The sequence below is a fragment of the Kogia breviceps genome, chromosome 1, assembly GCF_026419965.1.
Source record: "Kogia breviceps isolate mKogBre1 chromosome 1, mKogBre1 haplotype 1, whole genome shotgun sequence".
NCBI classification, from domain to species: domain Eukaryota; kingdom Metazoa; phylum Chordata; class Mammalia; order Artiodactyla; family Physeteridae; genus Kogia; species Kogia breviceps.
In genome coordinates this window covers 170849362-170861427 of record NC_081310.1, presented here as the reverse complement: position 1 = coordinate 170861427, position 12066 = coordinate 170849362, and the positions used below count along the sequence as shown (strand labels likewise).

General features: G+C 42.5%; 1 protein-coding gene across 18 annotated transcripts in view; it reads left to right on the top strand.

Annotated features, from left to right (window-relative positions):
* Positions 1 to 12066, top strand: part of MACF1 (microtubule actin crosslinking factor 1) — a 349861-nt gene that overhangs the window by 94051 nt on the left and 243744 nt on the right. The gene's annotated exons all lie outside the window — the stretch shown is intronic.

Sequence of the window (12066 nt, the reverse complement as noted above, 5' to 3'; positions counted from 1 at the left end):
ACCAGGTAGGGGAGGTCCATTTCCCCAGGGAGGAACTGGCTGGTCTCCTATCTGGGACCTCTTTAGCCTGGAAGCCAGATCTGTGGGGTTGCCAAGCAGGGCAATAGGGCAGGGGGAGAGTCTTGCTGTTCATTATGTCAAATTTCATTTAATGCTACTGTTTTCAGTGAGGTAACTCACTTCTGACCTCATGTGAGCCTGAAGACATTCAACCAGCCTGTGTTCTGCCTCACCCTGCAGCTCTTCTTCCCCTCCCCCCAAGCCTTCAGGGGTACCTAGTGCTTCTAATTCTTGAGCCTTTCTGGAGTCCTGCAGCACTGTTTGCCTCATCCTCCGTTCCCCCACAAGCACTTCGCAGAAACAGAAAGCTGAAATTTATATCAGGGACCATTTATCTTTCCACTCTCCAGTCTGTCAAATTTCTGTTGATATTTTGAATTCTTGATTCCTGTGGTTTTGTGCCATTTTTATTCCTTTACTGTCATTTTTCTGAGGTTTCAGAAGGGAGTGGAGATAAATGTGCATATTAAGTCTGCCATGTGTAACCTAAGGTGGGCAGAAGTGAATCTTCCCAACTTCAACTTTTCTCTCTCAAATACACAAACCCTGTGCTCCTAGCTTCGCTTGTTTCTTCCTTTTTTTCCATAATCTTGCTTGTGCCATCTCTCCTCCTGGAGCGTCTACTCTTCTCATTTCAGACTGTTGAAATCCTACATATTCTTCCAGGCCGCCAATCCATGGAAGCCTTTTTACCCCCTCCTCCCGCATAATGACCATTCCATTGACTGAGTTACTAAAGTTCCGTTACTGAATTTATGTGGTCTTGCCCTCCTCATGACAAAGCATATACTGCCTTATACTATAATTTTTTATACACTTACCTCTTCCCTGTTAGATTGTGAACTCTTGAAGGATAGTATAAGACTAGTTTGTAAATGTTCTGTTGTTGGTAACAATTAACATGGAACCTAGGCAACTAAATATTTCACAGAACCGCAGAATTTTAGAACTGGAAAAGAACTTAGAAATCTAGACTATCAAATCATTTTATGTAAATATTTATTTATTTATTTATTTATTTATTTATTTATTTTGTGGTACGCGGGCCTCTCACTGTTGTGGCCTCTCCCGTTGCGGAGCACAGGCTCCGGACGCGCAGGCTCAGCGGCCATGGCTCACGGGCCCAGCCGCTCCGTGGCATGTGGGATCCTCCCGGACCGGGGCACGAACCCGTGTCCCCTGCATCGGCAGGCGGACTCTCAACCACTGCACCACCAGGGAAGCCCCTGAATAAGTAAATAGATCCAGAGTGATTAACTGATGCTAGAGTCATATAATAAGCTGGGGACTGAACTGGAGCTGTAACCTCCTCATCTAGCTCTCAAACTGCTAAATGTAGTGATAAAATCTGATATATGCTTAATTAAATATTCTGGTTAATCCAGAGTTACCCAGAAGGCACTTTCGTTTCATTCTTGTTGAAAATTTTTATACGTATCTTTTGGTCTTAGTAATGTACGTAATTTTGTCGTAGGTAATTTCTTTCTTTTCTTTTTTTTTTGACAAATCAGGATATTGAATATTCTGAATTTTGTCAAAAACTGAGTTGCATAATAGTTTTCTTCCAAGGCCTCAGGGACCCATGGATTATAGGTGAGAAAAATATAAACAACTGAACTGAAAATGCCCTGATTTCAGGAAAATTAAAAAAAAAAAATCCGGGGCTTCCCTGGTGGCACAGTGGTTGGGAGGCCCGCCTGCCGATGCAGGGGACACGGGTTCGTGCCCCGGTCCGGGAGGGTCCCACGTGCCGCGGAGCGGCTGGGCCCGTGAGCCGTGGCCACTGGGCCTGCGCGTCCGGAGCCTGTCCTCTGCGATGGGAGAGGCCACAGCAGTGAGAGGCCCGCGTACCACAAAAAAAAAAAAAAAAAATCCGATCATGATGTTATGTGGGGGTGATTCTTTTTCTTCTTCAGTAGTAGAGTGCATATACAGTAGGGGGCAGACCCAGTCTAGTTGGGTCCTAAAGTTTTGCTGTTTGATAATACATCAAGAATTATTGCTTGAAGTACTTTAAGGTAAATTGTGTCAAAGATCCTCCTTGATTTCCCTGAGTTATTTAGCTCTTGGCAGTCATTTCCAGAATGTTTGAGATGGCTCCATAGATTCATTATGTCTGAGGGGTTAGAAGATCTAGGAATATCTGTTGGGAGAAAGTTGAACAACAGCTATTGTCCATTTTGGATTTATTGAATATCAACTGTGCCAGTCACTAATCAGAAAAGCCAGGTGCCATTCTTTTCCTCACTCCCTACTTTGGGCACTTGAGGGTGGATGGGCAGGTACTTACGAGGCTGCCTCTTCCTCTGAGATGTGGTTTTCATCATGCTTTGCCTCTCAGTATAAGGCTGCATGATAGCAGGTGGTCTGATGCTGGGGCTGGCTTGCAGTCTCCATTGGGCAGAGCTGTTGCTAGACAAGCAGTCTATGGTGGAATGAACCAGAACTGACCAGTAGGCTGGGCTGGGCTCTGCTTCATGCCCATCCCTTTTGGTTTTATCCAAAATAGAAACTGTGGTCCTCAGATTTTAGATGTACTCATTGGTGTTTCTGCCTTTGCCTGTTTCTTCATTGCCACCTGGCAGTCATCGGAGGGAATTCACTATAGCTCCGAGTCCCTGCAGGGGGTTGGATGAGAGGAGCTATCACTGTTTCCAGGACGGAGTGTGTGTTCTCTTCCATTAAAACTGTTACCCACATTTCCTTTTGTTACTCGTTAAGTCAGAGGCGGCTGTGAGGATGCATCACCCACCAGGCATACGCAGTGGCCCTGGCTGCGGGCGGGGAGAGCGAGAGTGAGTCAGCTCAGGGAATGGAAAAATTGCAGGGTTGCGGCGGGTGAGGGGTGGGGGGGTGGGTAGGAGTTGTGTGCCAGTGACTGTTCCTTCTCGGCCTGTGCTTTTCTCTATAAGGACTCATCACAAAGCTGTGAATACTGGGCATCCAGTTGGGGGCGCCAGTAAGCCAACCAAATTGTGGTGATGATGTCCCCTGTGAAAGGAATGAGCTGACAGTCTTCTGTGTTATGGGTGTATGTGGGTTTTGAGGCAGGCTTGAGCTTGTGTAATATTAAGTTCTGTGTGTAAGGGTTTCACTAGAATAAAAGCAATCACAGAGTCTCTGTCTTGGTTATAAAATTCAGTCTTCTGCATCTGTCTTTGTCCAGTAGGGGTCACTGAGGTATTAAGCTCTAAATGAGAGAAACTCCTAATCCTATGATAGACCAATCTGATTCCTTGTCTTTATTGTACAGAGTACTATCTTTTTTTTTTTTTAGAGCAGAAACAAAAGATGTGAACTTGTTTTAAGAACGTTGTGGATGGGCTTTGCTGGTGGCACAGTGGTTAAGAATCCACCTGCCAGTGCGGGGGACACGGGTTTGAGCCCTGGTCCGGGGAGATCCCACATGCTGCGGAGCAACTAAGCCCGTGTGCCACAACTACTGAGCCTGCGCTCTAGAGTCCGCGAGCCACAACTGCTGAGCCCACATGCCACAACTCCTGAAGCCCGTGCACCTAGAGCCCTTGCTCCACAATGAGAAGCCCGGGCACCACAAGAAAGAGTAGCCGCCACTCGCTGCAACTAGAGAAAGCCCACGTGCAACAGCGAAGGCCCAATGCAGCCAAAAATAAATAAATAAAATAAATACATTTAAAAAAACCATTGTGGATCATTAAGTATTTGAAGAGCAGGTTATTCCAAAGGCTGAGATGGAACTGATTTTATGAGTAAGATTTGGGGAGCAATTTTTAAAGAAAATGAAAGGAGGTAGGGGAAGAAAATGTTTATTAAGCATCTGATGTATACCTACATACTATACATATATTCCTTATTTAATCTTATCAACAATGCTGAGAAACAGGATTTATATACACATTGTACATGTTAGGAACCCAAAGTTCAGAAACATTAAGTGGCTTCCCTAAGGTCACATAATTATGAAGTGATACTGTCAGGAGAGATCCTACTAGCCATGTTTCATTTGACTTTGGTCCTTGGACCCTGGTAAGGGGTCACGAGAACAGGTTTTATTAGAAGGTAAGCAGAGCCTGGTGGTAGACTCTCCTGAGAAAGACTAAAATAATTCTTGTGTTGAATTAGGGTTCGGAGCAGGCTCCAAGGGTTCACAAGTGGAAAGAAGCTGACAAATCTGTCTTTGTCTTCAGTGGGCAAGTTCTACATCATTTTCATTTAGGGCTACTGCCAGGATGTGGAAAACTGTCTCACAGAGATCTAAAATTAGCTCTTTGTTTGTGTGCAAAGCTTGGTTTCCATGGATAAATAGTTTAAGTTGGTCTCTCTTAACCTACCTCTTATCTTGGCCTGGACTCTTCTGAGCCTTGAATGTTGCTACCTTTGGCATTCTCAAGCCTGCCCGGTTACATCATTGTTGAGCTCCTGACCCCTCTGTCAGCTGCATGCTTATTCTACTCTCTTGTGTTCTTGATTTTCTGGTATCTCAGGAAAACTGAAGTTTATCACGTGTTCTTAGCCAGACCACACTAAAAGACATTTCCCATTGAGACCATTTTTTGTTTTTATCTGGAAAAGCATTTAAAAAATGCATTTAGGTGGGATACGAGTAAGATGCTAACTCTCCCTCAATGTGCATTTACTTGGAATGACAGATATTTCTGGAAAAAATAACAGCCTTGGCAAAATTCAGAAGCAACCCCCATAGACAGGGCTTCTTATTCTTGTATCCTCTTTTCTCCATTTACTTAATATACTGACTCTCAGAGTATCCTGGAAAAAGTTTAATAGCTAGATCTTATTATTTTTACTTTCTTGGGGGAAACGGTCAGAACCCCAAAGAGAGGGATTATTTAAAATGGTAATATGGAGGGCTTCCCTGGTGGCGCAGTGGTTGAGAATCCGCCTGCCGACACAGGAGACACGGGTTCGTGCCCTGGTCCGGGAAGATCCCACATGCCGCGGAGCAACTAAGCCCGTGAGCCATGGCCGCTAGGCCTGCGCGTCCGGAGCCTGTGCTCCGCAACGGGAGAGGCCACAACAGTGAGAGGCCCGCATACCGCAAAAAAAAAAAAAAAAAAAAAAAAAAAAAGGTAATATGGATACTAAGGTTGACTAATATTCTTGTCTTTTTCCTTTTTGAAGCAGTGCCATTGAAGCTCAAGCTCAATTTGTTTTATTCATGGAGTTGGTGGTTTAGAGCTGTTAAATACCACACACTTTGCTTTGACTTACCTCCTTGCATTGGCCACTGAAGATGATTTGATGCTTTGCTAGGGCAATAATGTTCTAGTGTAGGAACAGTGATAACAATAGTTAACATTAATGAGGGAATGTTTAATTTTTAAAAAATAGTTAATAGTGCTTACTGCGTGCTGAACAGCCCATGCATTTTCTCACCTAATTCGCACTGTAACACTGTGAAGAGGTAATTTTATTATTCCCATTTTACAGATGGAGAAATTGAGGATTAAAGAGATTAAGTAATTGGTCCAAAGGTACAGCTAGAAACCATGATGAAGTCAGAATTTGAGTCGAGGTTTGGCTAACATTATGTTAAGTTTAGAGTTCTGGGAAGAGGGAAAGAGAGGGAAAGAGAAGAACGGGGCTTGGGGAGAGTTTGGCTGTTGGACAGAATCCATATCTGGAGAGACTTCTAGAAGTGGAATTTCTGAATCAATAAATTAACTTTTTCTCTTAAACTAGAGGAGCATATTGAATTATTTCTGCCATAAGATGAATAGTTGTCCAGGCACTTGCTCTCTGGTGTATGTTTTTGTGGTGAAAATAGATGGATTCTCAAGGAATGCTTATATTTTGGGAATCTTCATGATTTGTTGGACCCAGTTTTACTCTTTCTAGTTTGCTCCGCCCTTGTACTCCTGGCCCTCACAGTGCTCTTCAGATCCTCTTGCTCTTTTGTTCATTCATTCATTCATTTATTCACTCATTCCACAAGTAGTTATTTAGTGATGAGATTTTATACAGGAGAACATTCATCTAACTTCAGAAACTTTAGTGGAGTCAAAATACACACACCACTACATTATAAAGTGGAAACTGCTAAATGTTATGAGAGAGAAACATATAAAGTATAAATTCAAGGGAGATGTTTACTTCTAACTGGGATGGAGGGAGTCACCAGGGAAAATTCTGTTGAAGAACTGGTTTAAACTGACCCATAGGAGTGGGACTGACTTGCGGAGATGGGAAGGAAATACAGTACATTCCAGGGTAAGCGAGGGAAATATTGTAAAGCCAGAGAGTTGTGGACTTAATTTGCTGACTGTGGAGAATTGAAAACTTCAGAATTAAATTACAAATGAGCATTTATTGATCATTGAAGATGCACCAGTCAGTATGCATGCTTCAGAGAGATTAATCTCACAGTGAATGAGGATAGGGTTGGCAGGTTGGAGACTGGGATCAGGTAAATTAGATTTGGTAATTTTGGTTATAGGTTAGGTAAATTATCAGTTTACCAAGGTTTCGTAAAGTCTGAGCAGTATTCAGAAGTCTTGTGATCAGATGTAGTTTGTTTGCTGTTCCTCCAAATAATGACAATAATAGGCAGTATTTATTGAGCACACACTATGTGCCAGGCACTATCTAAACACTTTAAATACATTAACTCATTTAATACTCACTACAACTCTGTGGGACAGGTACTATTACTGTCATCATTTTACAGGTGAGGAGATTGAGGTTCCTTGAAGTCATTTAAGTAACTTGCCCACAGGTGCTAATGTGGCATATATAGTAGAGTCTGGATTTGAACTCAAGCATCCTGGCTTCAGATTGGGCCTGTAATTGCCATTCTACTAAAATACTTATGGCATCTAGGTTACTGAGCAAGAAATTTGGATATTTTCCTAACTTTATTGTATTTGGTGACTCTGGGGTATATAGGAAATTCTTTGTAGGCATTCTGAGCCTTTGCATGTTTATTGTTGTCTCAATCCCATATTGCTAAACCTTAGAGACAGGAGTCATGGATGTCTCCTAATTAGCTCCTATGAAGCCCACATCCTCTGCCTTCTGGATTCAGAGGAGAAAACAGATGACAAGCGCTCATGGCCAGGTTTTGAGGCCTGGACCTCCCATTTCCAGAAGCCCACGGTTTCCAATCCTATTAGTCATATGCTAGTCTCTCCACCAAAATTTTAATCTCAGTTATATATATATATATATATTTTTAAAGTCTCTCTTTGTACACATTATTTTTCTAGATTTCAGTCTTTTAATCATACGGGTCTTAAGTTTTCAGTTAGTATCTGCTGAAGTTCTGATGATGCTTGTGGATGTCAGTTAATTTTGAGACCAGGTATACCCCATGACAGCTCGAATAAAACGTGCAGCCTCCTTTCTCACAGGCTTGCTTTCATCTCAGTTGCAGACACTAAACTGATTCCGGAGTGTTGCCCAAGATTTCTTGTGGGTAATGGTTGTGGGTGACCATCCTAAATTCTTGTGAGTGAAGTAATCTGATAGAAAGGCAGGTCTCAAGTCTTAATGACGTTCAGAGTCTTGCTTTTACAAGGCTTTCTGATGATTTGGGGCCCTTCCCATTGGCTGTTAGCAAGGGATATCCTGGGGGGTGCTAAATATGTCTTTAAATGTCCTATTCTTTTTTTTTTTTTTTTTTTTGGTTTTTGTGGTACACGGACCTCTCACTGTTGTGGCCTCTCCCGTTGCGGAGAATAGGCTCCGGACGCGCAGGCTCAGCGGCCACGGCTCACGGGCCCAGCCGCTCTGCGGCATGTGGGATCTTCCCGGACTGGGGCACGAACCCGTGTCCCCTGCATCGGCAGGCGGATTCTCAACCACTGCGCCACCAGGGAAGCCCCCCTATTCTTTATATATTAAATGATCTCTAAAAAGAAAACTAGTCACTCCCTCCTGCCAGCTTCTAACCACTTCCTGTAAATGACAGCACACAGATCCATCTTAGTTTTTCTGAGTGAAAAGGTTACTTTCACAAAGGCAGTTTCCCTGCCCATTTTTCTTCCTTCAAACATGCATACTTACCTATACACAAAGGCTGGAAACAAAACTTTTAAACCTGTCATATGTAGAAAAATGGTGTATCTAAGGTATAGCATGTCATCTTACAAACATCTTATGAAGAGTAAATTACTTTAGGTACTTTTCATTGTCTTCTCTAATAATAACAGTAGATTCAGAATGTATCTTGATATTTGAGTCCTTGAATTTTTTTTTCCTTCAAATTTCCTAGGTGTTTTTGAAGGGCACAAGCATGTTATATGATTTTCTAATTAAGACAGCTTTGCAGATGGCTTCAGGTAGCAGAATAAGGCAGAGAAATGGCTTTCACGTTGGGAAATGAAAATATGGTGAAGATATAAGACTGCAAAAAGTGTTGTACAGTGGTGACACAGACAGCACTAGCACTGTAACATTTTGTGTTGAAATTGATATTCTTTCCTTAGAGCTGGGGAGAGCCATTTACAGGCTCTTGTCTTACAAAGAGGAAGTAAGTATTCCAAACATAAATATCTAAAATTGTTTAGCTTCAGGTTAGCATACTGATTTTGCCAGAACTTTTCAGCAAAGGGAGGCAGTGTGATTAAAATATATTGATTTGAAACCAGACAGATAAAAGTTCAGATGTCAGTTCATCTTCTTACTTACTTTGTGACTTTGGGCAAAATAACTTGAATTTTCTGAGCCTCAAGTTCTTGATTTATAAAATAGGGATATTTTAGGGGATATTACAGGGATTACAATGAAATAACAGATTGAAGGTGCTTTCCTAGTAGCTGCTTAATAAATATCAGTTTCCCTTCCAAGCAAGTCTGTCTTCTTTGACCATCACAGCTCAGGAGCTTCTCCATAGTAAGAGGGGTGTCATCATCATCTTTATGTCCATTGTGTCTAGCATAATGCTCCATATTTTAAATTGAATGAATGAATGAAGTGCTCTGTTTCACAAGAGAGCCCTGCTCCAGAGGGAGCTCTGGCTTAGTCTCCACTGGATTGCACCATCAGTTTTTCCTCCCTAGTGCTTATTCCCTTCAGCAAACACAATTATTGACACATTTCACATGCCAAGAAAAATTCTCTTTTGAGCCTACATCCCTCTTTCTGCTCCCTTTTATAGCAAAATTCCTTCCTAAAAGAGTTGATGTTAGTTATTGTCACTGATTGTTCCCATTCTCTCTTGAGTCACTCCCGTTGGACCCTTTCTCTGCCATGCCATCAAAACTGCCCTTGTTAAAGTCACTAGCAACCTCCACATTGCTAAATTCAATGGTTAATTCTCAGTCCTCTTCCTGACACATTAACAGCTTAGTTACTACTTAAGAGCACATCCCTCACCTGGCTTCTGGGGCAGCATGCTCTTTTGGTTCTTTTAATCCACTGGCTTCTTTTTTTAGTCTCTTGGTGGTTCTTCCTCTTCCCTGCCTAATGTTGGAGAGTTTCTAGTGCTTAGTCCTTGAACTTGACCTTTTCTTTCTCTGTGTTTACTCCCTAAGTGATCTCATCTAGTTTCCTGGCTTTAAAGCAACAGCCTGGGTCTCTCCCAGAACTCTGGATTCATATATTAAATTGCTTATTCAAAATTCCACTAGAATGTCTACTAGGCATTTCAAAGTTAATGTATCCAAAATGGAATTCCTACCCCACTCCCCACAAAAACCACCCCAAACAACTGCAACCACCAATGAACCCCAAACCCTCTGCTTCTCTGGCTGTCCTTCCCATCTCAGTAAATAGCAGTTCTGTCCTTTTAAGTTCTCGGGCCCCAAACCTGGAAGTTATTCTCAACTGATTTTTCTCTGCTCACCCCACATCCAGCCTATCAGCAGATCCTGATGATTCTTTATATATATATATATATAAGTTATTATCATTATTTTTGCGGTACGCTGGGCTCTCACTGTTGTGGCTTCTCCCGTTGCGGAGCACAGGCTCCGGATGCGCAGGCTCAGCGGCCATGGCTCACGTGCCTAGCCGCTCCGCGGCATGTAGGATCTTCCCGGACCGGGGCACGAACCCGTGTCCCCTGCATCGGCAGGTGAACTCTCAACCACTGTGCCACCAGGGAAGCCCTAAATTAATCTTTTTAAAAAATTCATTCATTCATTCATTTATTAATTTATGGCTGTGTTGCGTCCTCATTGCTGCACGTGGGCTTTCTCTAGCTGCGGTGAGCAGGGGCTACTCTTCATTGCGGAGCGCGGGCTTCTCATTGCGGTGGCTTCTCTTGTTGCGGAGCACGGGCTCTAGGTGGGCAGGCTTCAGTAGTTGCAGCACGTGGGCTCAGTAGTTGTGGCTCGCGAGCTGTAGACGCAGGCTCAGTAGTTGTGGCGCACGGACTTAGTTGCTCTGCGGCATGTGGGATCTTCCTGGATCAGGGCTTGAACCCGTGTCACCTGCATTGGCAGGCGGATTCTTACCCACTACACCACTAGGGAAGTCCCTGATAACTCTTTAATTTGTCCAGAATATGACCACATTTCACCATCTCTACCACTGCACCCTGGTCTCAGTTATCATATCTCAGGCACTAGTTTTCACTTGGGTTATGGTAATGGCATTATAACTAGTTTCCCTGCTCCCGCTCTTGTCACTCTCTAGTCTGTTATCAATATAGCAGCAAGAGTGATCCTTGTAAAACCTAAGTTAAATCCTATCACTTGCTCACAGGAAACCCTCCAAAGGTTTCCCATTTCACTTAGAATAATAACCAGATTGTTTACGAATGGCCTATACAGCTGTAGATGATCCGACCCCTCTCTGGCCTCATCTCCTGACACTCTCTTTCGCTTTCAGCTTCAGCCATTCTTGTTTCCCTGATGTCCCCTGAACACACCAACCCTACTTCTGCCTCAGGGACATTGTACTTGCTCATTTCTGTTTTGGTCTTATCCTTTCTCTAAAAAGCCACATGACTTGTTGGTTTGTAATGTCATCTTATTAGAGAAACCTTCCCTGACCATCCTGTACATAAAACTGTAAACATTCCCTCTCTGGCTCTCCTTTCTCCTCTTCATCTCTTTTAGTATATATTTACTTGTTTATGTTTATTTTGTGTGTTCCCCTATTCTCCTACTAGCATATAAGCCCCATGAGAGCAAGATCTTTGTTTTGTTCACTACTCTGTCCCCAGTACCTAGAACAGGGCCTGGTACATGGTAAATATTTGATGAATAAAATGTAGGTTAGCACAAAATCGTAGATGGTCTTGATGCCAGATTAATTGTAAATATTAGTTCCCCCATCAAGGGCCCTTTGTCATCTTTCTGGTTAGCAGATTGTTCAAATCTAAAACCCTTCCCTTTTATTAAAAAAAAAGAGGGGATAACTTTAGAGGTATTAAAGTAGGTTGCATTTTTAAAGCTTATTTGTGGTAATACACCATGTTTATATATACCATAATGTAAAAGGCACTGTAGAAATAAATAAAAAGCTAGTTTGGTAGAAAGATGAGGCCATAACCCTTCTCTGAGTGAAGGGTCCTGGGTGTTAGATGTACTCGTGGCCATTGGGTCTTCTGTGTTTTTGTGTGTCCACACTTCATTTTATACAGTATCTCTTCATAGAAAAGTAGATGAGAAGAGCAGCAGTGGTACTGCAAGAACTTTGCATATTCAGCTTAGGTTGTACAAAGTTCTTTCTAGTCTTTAAATGTGTTTCTTAGGTTTATTGAAATATAATTTATATACAATAAAATCCACCCATTTCAGTCTGCAGTGTTACGAGTTTTGACAAATGTATACAGTCGTGGAATTATCATCAGAGTGAGCAAATAGAACATTTCCTTTACCCCATAAAGTTTTCTTGTGTTCCGTGGTAGTCTGTTCCCTTCCCTCACCCTGAGCCCCTGGCAACCACTTAACTGATTTCTGTCCCCATAGTTTTGCTTTTCTAGAATGTCATATAAATGGCATCACACAGTACATAGCCTTCTGTGTTTGGCTTCTTTCATGTAGCATAACGCTTTTGAGATTCATCCATGCTGTTGTATGTATCAGGAGTATGTTCCTTTTTTATTGCTGTGTTCTAGTC